Source organism: Martes martes (assembly GCF_963455335.1).
Source record: "Martes martes genome assembly, chromosome: 18".
In the NCBI taxonomy this organism is placed as follows: domain Eukaryota; kingdom Metazoa; phylum Chordata; class Mammalia; order Carnivora; family Mustelidae; genus Martes; species Martes martes.
In genome coordinates, this window is record NC_137906.1 from 22,863,904 (window position 1) to 22,877,444 (window position 13,541).

Below are 13,541 nucleotides of genomic sequence, written 5' to 3' on the forward strand. Positions count from 1 at the left end.
TTGAATGGACAAAACATAGAATATCCATAGAACAGAATACTATCCAGTCATACGGATGAGTGGATCATACCGATCGATGCTTCAACACAGGTGCATCTTGAAAATTTATGCTAAGGTTAAGAAGCTAGACACCTGGGGCACCTGGGTGGCTCAGTGGGTTAAGCCTCTGCCTTTGGCCCAGGTCATGATCCCAGGGTCTTGGGATCGAGCCCCACATCGGGCTCTCTGCTCAGCAGGGAGCCTGCTTCCCCCCCTCTCTCTCTGCCTGCTTCTCTGCCTACTTGTGATCTCTGTCAAATAAATAAATAAATAATTTTTAAAAAAACTTTAAAATAGGGGCGCCTGGGTGGCTCAGTGGGTTAAAGCCTCTGCCTTCCGCTCGGGTCATGATCCCAGAGTCCTGGGATTGAGCCCCGCATTGGGCTCTCTGCTCGGCGGGGAGCCTGCTTCCTCCTCTCTCTCTGCCTGCCTCTCTGCCTACTTGTAATCTCTGTCAAATAAATAAATAAAATCTTTAAAAAAAAAACTTTAAAATAAATAAAAATAATAAAAAGTAAAACAAATCGTGGTGCTTGGGTGGCTCAGTTGTTAAGCGTCTCCCTTTGGCTCAGGTTTTGATCCCAGGGTCCTGGGGTCAAGCCCCTCATCAGGCTCCTTCCTCAGCAGGGAGCCTGCTTCCTCCTCTCTCTCTCTCTGTCTGCTTCTCTGCCTACTTGTGATCGCTCTCTGTCAAATAAATAAATAAAATCTTAAAAAAAAAAAAGCTAGACACAAAATCTACATATTGCATGACTCCATTTATATGAAACTTCTAGAACAGGGGGATCCATAGAGACAGAAAGTAGATGGGTGGTTGTCAGGAGCTGGAGTTTGAAAGGAGGGGGAATGGTGGGTTGGGCCTTTTTTTTTCTTTTGGAGTGATGAAAATGTTCTGTAGTTAACAAGGGTGATGGTCGCACAACTTTGTGAATATGCCAAAAACCACGTAACGGTATGCTTTCGAAAAGTGGATTGCGTGGTAGGTGAATTAATTATACTTTTTAAAATAAAGGCAAAATAAAGATATGTTCCAGACCAAAAAAAAAAAAAAGCAGAGAATTTGTCACTAGTAGACTACATCAAAAGATACATTGAAGTGAGTTTTGGGGGTGAAAGAAAAATAACACCAGTTGGGAAGCAAGGTACTATGAGAAGGAATAAAAGCAGTAGAGAATATTAAAAATATAAATGAATAGTAATTGCTTAAAATAATAATGACAATGTCTTATGAAGTTTAAACTGTATGCAAAATTAAAATACCATGATACCCCAAAGGTAAGATGGTGTTGGGGAAACCTGGAAATCCACATGAAAAAGAATGAGCACAGACTCTAACATCACACACACAAATTAGCTTAAAATGGATTAAAGATCTCAATGTAAGACTTGAAACTATGAAACTTCTAGAAGAAAACATAAGGGAACACTTCAGAACATCGGGCTTGGCAATTTTTTCTTGGATATGACGCCGAAAGCACAGACCATAAAGCAAACGCAGGCACACAGGGCTGCATTAAATCCCTCCTCGCAGCACGGGAAGCAGTCAATAGGGTGAAAGGACAACCTACAGGATGGTCAAAAATCTTCGAAAACCAAATATTGAATATATTCAGACGATATGAAGAACTCCTACAACCCAGTAACAAAACAAAACAAATAGCTTGATGGACACGTGGGTAAAGGAGAGCCCAGATGTCCATCGACAGATGAGTGCATAAAGAAAATGTGGTAGGGGCGCCTGGGTGGCTCCGTGGGTTAAAGCCTCTGCCTTCGGCTCAGGTCATGATCCCAGGGTCCTGGGATCGAGCCCCGCATCGGGCTCTCTGCTCAGCAGGGAGACTGCTTCCTCCTCTCTCTCTCTGCCTGCCTCTCTGCCTACTTGTGATCTCTGTCTGTCAAATAAATAAATAAAATCTTAAAAAAAAAGAAAATCTGGTATATATATGTATGTGTGTATATATATATGTATATATATATACACACAATGGACTACTACTCAGCCTTCAGAAAGAAGGAGATCTTTTTAAAAAAAAAATTTTTTTTTTTGACAGAGATCACAAGTAAGCAGAGAAGCAGGCAGAGAGAGGGGGGAAACAGGCTCCCTGCCGAGCAGAGAGCCCCATGCGGGGCTCAATCCCAAGACCCTGAGATCATGACCTGAGCCGAAGGCAGAGGCTTAACCCACTGAGCCACCCAGGCGCCCCCAGAAAGAAGATCTTACCGTTTGCAAAGACGTGGATGAACTAGAGAGTATTATGCTGAGCAAAATAAGTCAATCAGAGAAAAACAATCATCATATGATCTCACTCATATGTGGAATTTAAGAAACAAAACAGATGAACGTAGGAGAAGGGAGGAAAAAACAAAATAAGATGAAGTCAGAGAGGGAGACAAACCACAAGAGGCTGTTAACTATAGGAAACAAACTGCAGGTTACTGGAGGGGAGGTGGGTGGGGGGAGATGGGGTAACTAGGCGACGGGCTTTAGGAGGCCACTTGATGGAATGAGCAGTGGGTGTTATACGCGGCTGATGAATCACTAAACTTTGCCCCCGAAACACGGCAGGTTAATTAACTGCTCAAATTTACATAAAAAATAAATAAATAAAAAGAAAAATAGATAAAGATCTTGAAGAGATAGTTCTCCAAAGAAGATCGAGAAGATGGCCAACAGGTGTATGAGAAGATACGCGACATCACTAATCATCAGGGAAATGTAAATCAAAACCACAATGAGTTGTTACTTCCCACGTATGAGGATGGATATTGTATTGGTGAGAGTGTGGAAAACCTGGATCCCTTATGCATTGTTTGTGGAATTATTGAGTGGTGCAGACACGATGGGAGACAGTATGGAGGTTCCTCAAAAAATTAAAAGGGAGGGGCGCTGGGTGGCTCAGTGGGTTAAAGCCTCTGCCTTCGGCTCAGGTCATGATCCCAGAGTCCTGGGATTGAGCCCCGCGTTGGGCTCTCTGCTCAGTGGGAAGCCTGCTTCCTCCTCTCTCTCTGCCTGCTTCTCTGCCTACTTGTGATCTTTGTCTGTCAAATAAATAAATAAAATCTAAAAAAAAAAAAATTAAAAGGGAAACACCGTATTGCTGGGTAACATTTCTGAGTGGATATCCAAAAGAACTGGAAACAGGATCTCAAAGATATTTGCCCATATCTTTGATGGGCAAAGATATGTTCATTGCAGCGTCAGTCGCAACAGTCGAGATGCGTAAGCAACCCAAATTCACCGACCGACGAATGAATAAAGGAAATGCGTACATATATACAGTGTAAGATCATTTAGCCTTAAAAAGAAAGAACGCTACAACATGAATGAACTTTGAGGGCTTTCTGCTACGTGAAATAAGCCAATCACTAAAAGAAAATATTGTACGATTCTACTTACATGACATATCTGAAGTCATCACACTCACAGAAACAGAAAGTAGAATGGTGGTTTTCAGAGGATGGAGGGAGGGGGTAATGGGGAGTTGTTCAATGGGTATGAAATTTCTGTTGTGAAGAAGTTTCAGAGATCGGCTGTACAATACGGTGCATACACTTGGCAATACTGCATGATTCTGTATTGTCCCTGCAAAACTTGTTAAGAGGAGAAAAAAATATTTACTAGCTTATGAAGTCCCTGGCTGGGTAGCTCTCTCTTGCACTCATGAGATTAGCAGATGAAGGGGTCTACAAACATTGTAAAAGCAAAGGTAGGAAGTTCCCCACTGGTGGTCAGTTGAAGTGAACTGGGTTTGGCAGCTATTTCGTCCTATATCTGGAACTCCGACTTGAAAAAATGTGCTAGGGGCACCTGGGTGGCTCAGTGGGTTAAAGCCTCTGCCTTTGGCTCAGGTCATGATCCCAGGGTCCTGGGATCGAGCCCCGCATCAGGCTCTCTGCTCAGCAGGGAGCCTGCTTTCCCCTCTCTCTCTGCCAGCCTCTCTGCCTACTTGTGATCTCTCTGTCAAAGAAAGAAAAGAAAGAAAGAAAGAAAGAAAGAAAGAGCGAGCTAACAAAGTTAATAAAGTGTGAAGAAAATCTATTGTATTTCTAGATACCAAGAACAAACATGAAAACTTAAAAATAATACAATTTGCATTAGCATAAAAAAATCAAATGCTCTAATGAGCTCTAGTGAAAGATGCACAGGACCTCTGCACAGACCTACAAGATGCGAGTAAGATAGATTTTTAGAGACAGGTAAATAGAGGGACATACATGTTCATGAATTAGAAAATTTCATATTTTAAAGATGTCTGTTCTCCCCAAATAGAACTGAAGTTTCAAAGAAATCTCAAGTTTCAAGAAAATCCCCAGCAAAATTTCCTTTGGTGGAAACTGACAAGCCAGTGTGAAAATGTATACTGAAATGCAAAGAACTGAGATGAATTCAGACAAATAATATGGCATCGGGTTGCCAGGAAAAATAAACATTGTTGCAATGGAAAAGAACTGAGGTCGGAAATAGACTCATTTATCCTCCCTTGATTTTCAACAAAGGCACTACTGCGAAGTCATGGGGGAAAGCATGATTTAAAAAAAAAAAAAAAAGATGGTAAGATTAATGGGATATTCATATGGGAAAAAATAAATTTTGACCCTCCACTTCACATCACACATAAAAACCAACCAGATATTTTGTAGACTTTATGCCAGAGGTAAAACAATAAAGCTCCTAGAAGTAAACAGAGGATAATACTTTCATGACCTTAGGGCAGACAACACTTTTTAAACAGCTCATAGAAAGCTTGAGCTGTAAAGAAAAAGTCTGATAGATTGAACCTCATTAAAATTAAGGATTTTTGTCCACCAAAAGATTTCATTAAGAGGATAGAAAAGAAACTGAAATGGGAAGAGATTATATCTGTTTCTATAAATCCGTGTCTGTATGTTTCTTTTGTATAACTATATGCAATCCTTATATTTTATGTAGTTATTTATAATATACATTCTATAAAATTATAAAATATGTTATACATATATTTTATATATATATCTGTAATATACATAAAATTTATATCTATAGCTGTATCCAGCATATATAAAGAGCTCCTACAAAACAACAATAAACAACACAAAACTCAATTTTGAAAAGAGGGATGAAAATCTTAAAGAGACATTTCACCAAAGAAGACATCCAAATAGCCGATAAGCATAGTAAAAGGTGCTTAAAAACATGACTCATCAAGAAAATGCAAATTTACTCTCCGTGTGTAACTGTTTGGAACACTTCTGCTGAACAGAATCCCACTTCCAGGCCACGCATCGAAGAGAAACATGTACATCTGTACACAAGCAGACGCGCGCCGAGGCATTCACAGCAGGCTTATTTACAACCACCCCAAACTGGAAAGAACCCAAGCTTTGGTGACCCTGTGTCTTCTTTCCCTCAAGGATGATTCAGGAACAGGAATGTTGAGTGTCTCAGGTCAATCATCATCTCCAGTGGGACTTGGGCGGGGATTGGGGTTTGAAAGTGAAAGGTAAGGCAGGAGTGCAGTAAAAACAAAATGGCCCGTTTCCCACAGGGACCAAGAAGATATGAGGTGGGCAAAGAGGGACTCCCCAGCCATGCCAGAAACAAGAGCCAATAGGTCGCCAGAAGGGGAAGTGTCAAGACTGAGGGACTTCCCGAGAGGGAACTCAGAAGAAAAGGCTCCCAGCTTACCCCTGGTCTTCAGGGACTTCTGCCCACCTGCCTTCTTGCTTGTCTCCTCCCTGATCTCTCCGATGTCCAGCTGGGGCACCTCCAACCCAGTCCTCATCGCAGGTGGGTCATTCTGTGCCTCCCCACTGCCCTTCAGAGAAGACCTCAAATCCCTTTGCCTAGCATTCAAGACATTTCACGATCTGGCCCCCAACATTCCCTCTGACCTCCAGGACCCATCCTGGACTCTAGGTACACCAGATGCCCGACAGTTTCCCCAACGTCCCCATTCACCCCGCTTCCACACCTTAGCACGTGCCCTTTCAGCCACCAGAACTCTCTACTGTCTGTGGTGGCCAGCCAGCCTCCCACTCAGTCTTCAAAATCAAGTTCAAATGACGTCTCTTCTGTCAGTCTTCAAGATCTCCGAAGAGTATGAGTCACTCTTTCCTCTGGGGTCCATCCCTCCACCGGAGCACACTGCTCGGGGTGTTTTCAGCAACATTCTGACCAACAGCCCGGCGGGGACCATGTGTCTCCTGGTTACTGCTGAATCGCCAGTGGTTAACCAGCTCCTGACACCCAGTAGATGCACAAAGCTTCTGTTACACGACCGACTAAATGAAAGCAGACGCTTTCTATCATAATGGATTTTGAAGCCTACTTTCAATGTTAAAACCCATGCAGACTATACACTCCAAAAGCCGATGTTACTCTTCCTGACTCCTCTTTCTTAAATTTGGCGCACTGAAGATCTTGACGTACTTGATAAGGATAAAATCTTCACTGCTCTACCACAGGACCTTTGCACATGCCATTCCCTCTGTCTAGAACATTTTTCCTTGTGCTTCTTTGCTTTCTCATCCTCTGGTTTCGACTTCTATGTCACCTTCTCAAAGAGGCAATCACCACGTGTCCTCTGCAATTCTCTGGGCCACACATCCCTTTGCTTCCTTCCTCGCAGTTGTGACATTGGAATTAGTTTAGTAAGTGTGTTTATGATCTGTCTCCATCATGGAGCATGAGCTCCCAGAGGCAGGGAAATTTGTCTGTTTCACTCACAAGAGAAAGTATCCCTATTGTGTGGAGTGGGCCCTGGAGCGCAGCAGGTGCTCAGCGAGGAGCTAGGGGAATGGTGAATGAACAGACAAGGCTAAGAACTGCTGTGTCCTGGGGCACCTGGATGGTTCAGTTGGTTAAGTGTTTGCCTTTGGCTCAGGTCCCGGAATTGAGCCCCGCAGCATCAGGCTTCTTGCTCGGAAGAGAGTCTGTTTTTCTCTCTCTTTCTCTCTCTCTTCCCCTCTGCCTCTCTTCACTGCTCGTTCTCTCTCTCTCTCAAAAAAATAAATAAAATCTTAAAAAAAAATTGCTGTGTTCAGTCATACAAGGAGCAGGCCCACAGGCAGGCCCCCACTCCCACCAAGAGACCTCAGTTTCCCCATCAGCTCCATCACACACAGTCCTCAGGGACTTCCCTCCACTCCAAGCAACACCCTCAGGTCCGAGGATCTGAGCTATCATGACTGCTGTCATCAGAATAGTAACAGGAACTTGCAGTGAGGGACGGTGGGCTGCCTGGGGTCGCACAGAAACTTCTTAGCCAAGCAAGAGCTCTCAGGCTGGGGAAGAATCAGTCTGGTAGCCCTCGATCAGAAAGGAGGCTCTCCCACTAACCCACAGTGGACCCTTAGGTGTATCTCTCCCTTTGGGGCTCAGTTTTCCTCGCCTATAGAATGGGGCAGTGCCCTGGCCTGGCCGAGGGAGTGTGAGGCAGGCACACTGCAGGTGTGTGGGGAAGGTTACTTGCTTCTTACAAGTGTTTTTTTTAATCTTGCCAATGGCAAGAGGTGGGTTGTGGGTGTCTGAAACCCGGTGAGCCAGGACCCTGGGGTCAGAGCTTAGTCAGTAGAGGTTGAACATGAGGGGAATGTCCTATCCCAACCTCAGCCTGTGACATCTGTCTGTCTCTCCCTCCCTAGCCTGAACAAGCCTTTCCTACGGGGACTTCTCCCAGCCTGCGTAGCCCCTCTCGGCTCCTCTAGACACCCCTCCCTCCAGCCCCCTGACCCCCAGACCAGGACGGGCTAATTGGAAGGCAGAGGAAGAAGGGATGCTTGCGCCGCATGGTGGGGGGTTGGGACAGGGCTGGCAGCCTGCCCTCTATTCCCCCCACCCCCATCCAGCAGGACCCCGCCAGCCTGACCTCACGCTGGCCAAGTGGGCTGAGTGTTACGGATTCCTACTGGAGAAGCTCTGCAGTTCCTGGTCCCAATCTACATCCTCAAGCCCTCTTGGCAGATGAGGAAAGGAGAAGCCCAGAGAAGTCCAGCGCCTTGCCTATGGTCACACAGTGAGGAAGGACCAGCGCCTGTGCAGGGAGCCAGGCTGGGGATCATTCGGGTGGCCGGACCCTTCCTGGGGGCTGGGGGGACCAGCAGGCTAGGCCCCTGCAGCAGGTGTCCCAGCCACTGGGGGACCTCAGGGGGGGCCCCTGCCTGCACCCTGGGGAATATTCTCAGGATGTTTCAGAAGTTCCAAGTTTACTCAGATCTTGCATATGAGCTGTTGTAAAAAGTCCCTTTGGCCAGGCGCCAGAGCAAGGAGTGGGGGCGGTGGCACCTGTGAGCCGGGGGTGGGGTGGGGGTGGGGCCCCTCTCTGCGCCCCCCCGGACCCCACCCCCACATTTTGGCAAAGATGGGAGAAGCGGGAGAGGAAGGGGCTGTGGGGGCAGACGACCCTCCTCCTTGAAGGGTTTGTTCCTCCTGTCTTCATAGCCCCCTTCCCTCTGCTTGTGAAAGACTCCCTGGGTGACCCTGAAAACCCTACTCCTCTCTGAGCCTCAGTTTCCCCAGCTGTGAAAGGGAGAGTAGGATCACCATAAGAACTTTCGCTCCCCGAGGGCTTAGAGTGAGCCAGACACCATGCCCCGTGTTCTGGCGAATAACAAGACAGCTATTACCAGCAACATTTCATGTAAAACACAATTGCTACTATTTCTTGTGAGCCAGGGCTGAGCCCCCTTCCCCTCCTCACGGCGTTGGCCCTGTGCGTCTGCACCACTGACTCCCCAGGACCTGGGACAGTGCCTGCTACAAAAGCAGATGCTTAAAAAAAAAAACCACACACGTAGAATAAAACCTCCCAACAAACCGGAAATGGATGTTACAGATGGGGAAAGGGAGGCTCAGAGGGGTTGTGTGGCTCACTCAAGGTCACACAGGAACCATGGGGTGAAGCTGGGTCTCTGTCTCGTCCTGGCTGACTCCATAGGCCCAAATCGCCACCAGCGGTGTGGCTGGTACCCCGGGTCCCAGGCCCCCGACCCGACCCGACCAGGGGGACCTCCCAGCCATCACTCCTGCCTGCACACATCCCAAAGGCACTGGCTCTCCTCCCTTGACTCAAGGATGCCTTCTTCCTTTCATTCATTCATTTTTCAGGCACTAGGGAGAAAAGTGGTGCTTCCCAAAGCCTCTGGTGCCTTTGCCTCCTTCCACTTCCTCCCCCTGCCCCCACCCACTGCCCCGCAAGCCCATTATGGCCTCCAACCCCCACCCCCACCCCTCACTGGGCAGGTGGGAGCCCAGGGCTTGGCCCTTGTCTTGTTCCCCCCACCTCTCCTGGCCCTGGATTTTCCCTCCCCTGTGGGATGGTGAGGTTTCCAGACACTGTGCCAGGTGTGGAGTGGGCAGGACTCTGCTGAGCCCAGCAGGTGATCCAGGCTGTCCCGCTGAGGCCTGCCCAACCCCCTCTCAGAAGGGCCCTCAAGGCTGAGAGTCTTGCTTCTATTCGACCCTGCCTGGAATGTGTGGCCCTGCCGTCAAGTAGATTGGGGGACCAAACGTAACTCCACATCTCGTGGCCACAGGTGACCTGGGATCCTCAATCTTCTCATCTGTGAAATGGGCAGAATGAGGCTCTTGGCCTCAGCTGATGTAAGGATAGTGGGAGATCCTCAGGTGTCAGCAGCGTGCTGAGCCCTAGGGCGGGGGGTGGTGTGGGGGTAGACACCAGAAACATAGAGGCTGCAGGAGGAAAGACTGCAGGTTCTTTAATGTGTCTCTGCACCCTCTTCCGCTCTTGGAGACTGGCCCTTCTCTGCCGTGGGCTCCAGGTTCCTTGTGGTTACAAGCTGCCTTCCTGGGCAGACCTCCATCTTTCATGTTATTATGCCCCCAATCCTCACAACTAATCCCACGAGGATGGAAATGTTTCATCCCCATTTTACAGATGAGAAAACTGAGACTCCACAAAGCTGGACGAAGCCCAGAGACTTGCCTGCATTCACCCAGCTAGGGAGTCGCGTGGCTGGCTTTTGAACCCGCCAGGTTTCCACCTCCCCACCCCCACTCCACCATGCGCTTCTAAAATCCCCATGCTTCTTTTCCCCCAGGGGAACGCAGATGTCTTCCCAGGAGCAGCCCCTGCTTTTTAATGCCCCCTGCCCTGGGTCCCTGCTCCCACTGAGCAGCACTGGCCATTCCTTCCGCAGGTCCAACCAGAAGCCTTCACTCCCCCAGCTGCTCTGCCCTGCTCTGCCCGGAAAGTGTCTGTCTGTTCCTTCCCTCCCCTCCTTTCCACAGGTCACTATTCAACCCATGCTTCCAGGCTCAGCCTCACCACCGCCCCCCCGCCCCCAGCTCCCCTCTCCTCCGTGGGTCCATTCCCTGGGCTTTCGTGAGAAAGAGACAGTATGGAGGACAAGGCCAGCCTCTGAGTTGCCTGCCCACCCCTCTACGCATGGGTGAGTCACCTTGGGAAAATCGCTCTGCCTCTCAGATCCAGACCTCATTCTTTCTCTGTGAAATGGGTACACCAACCCGTTTTGAGGGGTTCGATGACATAAAATAACTAAAACGTGGAACCCGGTCCAAAATCTCTACCCCTCCCCCCCCCAAACTGGGCCCCCTAGAGGTGCCATGCCATGCCATCATTTCACCCATACCCACTCTGCCCTCCTCAGCTGCCCAAAACCATGTCTGGGATCGGCTTCCCTTCCCCAGCCCCTGCCTTCTGGAGGCTGGTTTCCACAGACAGCTCAGGGGGTCCTCTCAGTCATGTCCCTGCCTCCAGGCCCCCTGCAGACCCACAGAAAGACCCTGTGGTCATCCTGTGTGGGGCACAACAGAAGACTCCAGCCCCAACCCTGCTGGTCTCCTCTCCCAGCTGTGATGAGGGTGAAACCCCTCCAGGACCTCCCACCTGGGGCAGAGAAGATGCCAGGTCCCCACGGAAGACAAGGGTTGGAGCTGTTACCTGCTGTTCCAGCTTCTCCCTCAGAAATCCATTCTGTGTGCTCAGGGCAATCCGGTGGGCTCCCAGGGGGTGGCAGCTGGGCTCGGCGTGGGGGTGGCGGATGAGAGTTAGCAGGAACAGGCAGGGTTAGGGGGTGGGGACCCACAGCCTGGCCCGGAGCCACCAGCCGGACAAGCATAGGACCTATCACCCGGAGGGACGGCAGCCGGGCTCCAGGCAGGCGGGCCGCACAGAGGGAGCCAGCACGGGGCACAGGCCGGTCACATCCCAGCGAGATCAGAAGGCAGAGGCTGAGGTAAGAGACCAATCGGCTGCACCAGGGAGGGGACACACGGCGGCGACAAGGGCTGATCAGGCAGGCAGAGAGACTGCTGGGGGAAGTCAAGCAAAGCAGCAGGTGGCCAGGCAGGCAGGCAGACAGACGGCCCTGTGGCTGTCAGTCCCGCTCAGGGAGAAGCCAGCAAACAGTCAGACCCCTGAGCCCGTGGTTCACTCGGCAGAGAGGCCCGGGTGGGTTTGTCAGAGTGTGGCTGCCTCCCCGGCCTCGTGTGCAGGGCGGGGAGGAAGAGGAGGATGTGGTGAGCCGCTCCCCGCAGGCCCCGCCCACAGAGCCGCTGGCCCCGCCCCAGGGGAGTGAGAAAGCCGTGGGAGGGGGCCGCGCCCCAGGCAGAGCGCTACGATTACCAAAGGTCACCTGCTAGGAAGACATTTGGGGCCACCACGAGGCCTCGGCCTCGATGCCTCACGGTCGGTCGTGACCTATGAGAGAGGCAGGCAGGGCCTGGGAGCCACCGCTTCCCACAGATGTGGACGCCAAGGCTCAGAGGGGTGCAGGGGTGGTGTAAGGGGCCCCAGGGGGCCCCAGTGGTCCTCAGAGCCCAACTCTCAGCTCAGAGAGAAGACCGAGGGCCCAGGGCAGAGACTCGCGGAGGTCCTATGCTTCACGTGGGCACACGGTCTGCCTGGCCCAGGAGGGGTCTGAACTTGGAACTCCCTCCCAAACTCCCCTGACTCCCTTTCCTTTGAATCTAGCTTCCTGCTCCAGGGCTGCAGGGAGCAGGACCCTGACTCCATGCCCTTGAGAAGACAGTCCCTCGGGCACCTCACATCACCTCTCTGAGTGCCTCCTTTCTCCCAGATGTCAGGCACAGACATCTAGCCCAGGGGAGAGGGCAACCTTTTTGAGCACATGATAAAAGAAATTCCCAAAAGAGTTTCCATCTTGCTGACAAGCCAGAGGGGCCCATGAAAGGGTTAGATGTCTCTCTCTGGCAGATGTTTAAGAAATCAGGAGAGAAAATTCAGCAAACTCATACCCAGCAGCCTCAGAGGGAGAGCAAGAGAACTTCACTACCATCACTACTGTTACGATCTTGCATTTTTAAGGCACCTACATGATCTCATTTTATCCCACAAACCCTGGGAGGCAAACAAGACTGTTCTCCCATTTTACAGACGAAGAAAACAAAGCTCAGAGAAAGGAAACATCATTAAGAGGCTAAGAAGCTTCTTAGCTCAGAAGTGACTTCAAGCTAAGAAGAGCCATGTGGGGACTGGATCCTGGGGGTATCTCATTCTTAAGCCTGCACCAGGCTGTGAAAATGGGGCCAAACCAGGACAAAATGTTACTGGGGGGATGGGGACTCCTTTGCACCATTGGGATGATACAGGTTGGTTCAAACGTGCAAGCCATCTCTCCCCAGCTGACTTATTTTGGGGAAACAATTTACAGCTAACCCACATGAGTGCTCCAAAGGAAAAGAGAAAGCATCTTGCTACTATTTCTTCTATTTTTTTTTTCCTTTTTCTAGCTGTTTTTGAGGAACTTGGTACAAATTCCCCTGCGGCTGATTTGAAGGATGTTTGCCCTATAGAAATTCTCTCCCCCACTGCTGAAATATCTCATGTTCTCCAGAGAATCAGTGCTGGGAGGAAGCCAGCTTTTGTTTTTCTTTTCTTTCTCTTGATCTTCAGGGTGAGTTTTATGATACTGTTGCAGAGGAATCTGGGCGGTTGAACGATCAGGGAGAAGTACAATGGAGCTAAAATTTGCTGAGATTACTCTGTGTCGGGGTTGTTTTCTTTTTCTGAGTTTTATTTTATTTTTAAGTAATCTTAAAAAATAAAAGCCCATTTTTAAAATTTAAAATCTTTTTAATTTTATTATTTTATTAATAAAATGAAAGCCCCAACGTGGGACTCGAACCCACAACCCTGAGATCAAGAGCCTCATGCTCCATCAACTAAGCCAGCTGGGCACCCCTCTGCCAGGATTTTTAAAGCCTTTAAAGATACATCATCTCACTCAAAACTCATCACTGGGGGTGCCTGGGTGACGCACTCAGTTAAGCATCTGACTTTTGGTTTCGGCTCAGGTGGTGATCTCAGGGTCATGGGATCAAGTCCTACCTTGGGTGCTGATCACAGAGTCTGCTGGAGATTCTCCCTCTCCCTCTGCCTGGCTAAATAAATAAATAAGTCCTTTTTAAAAACCTCATCATCGTCCTCGTCCCTATTTTACAGAGAAGGAAGTTGAGGCTCAGAGAGGGCAAATGACTTGTCCAAGGTCACACAGCTGGTGAGTGGCAGAGTTGGGATTTG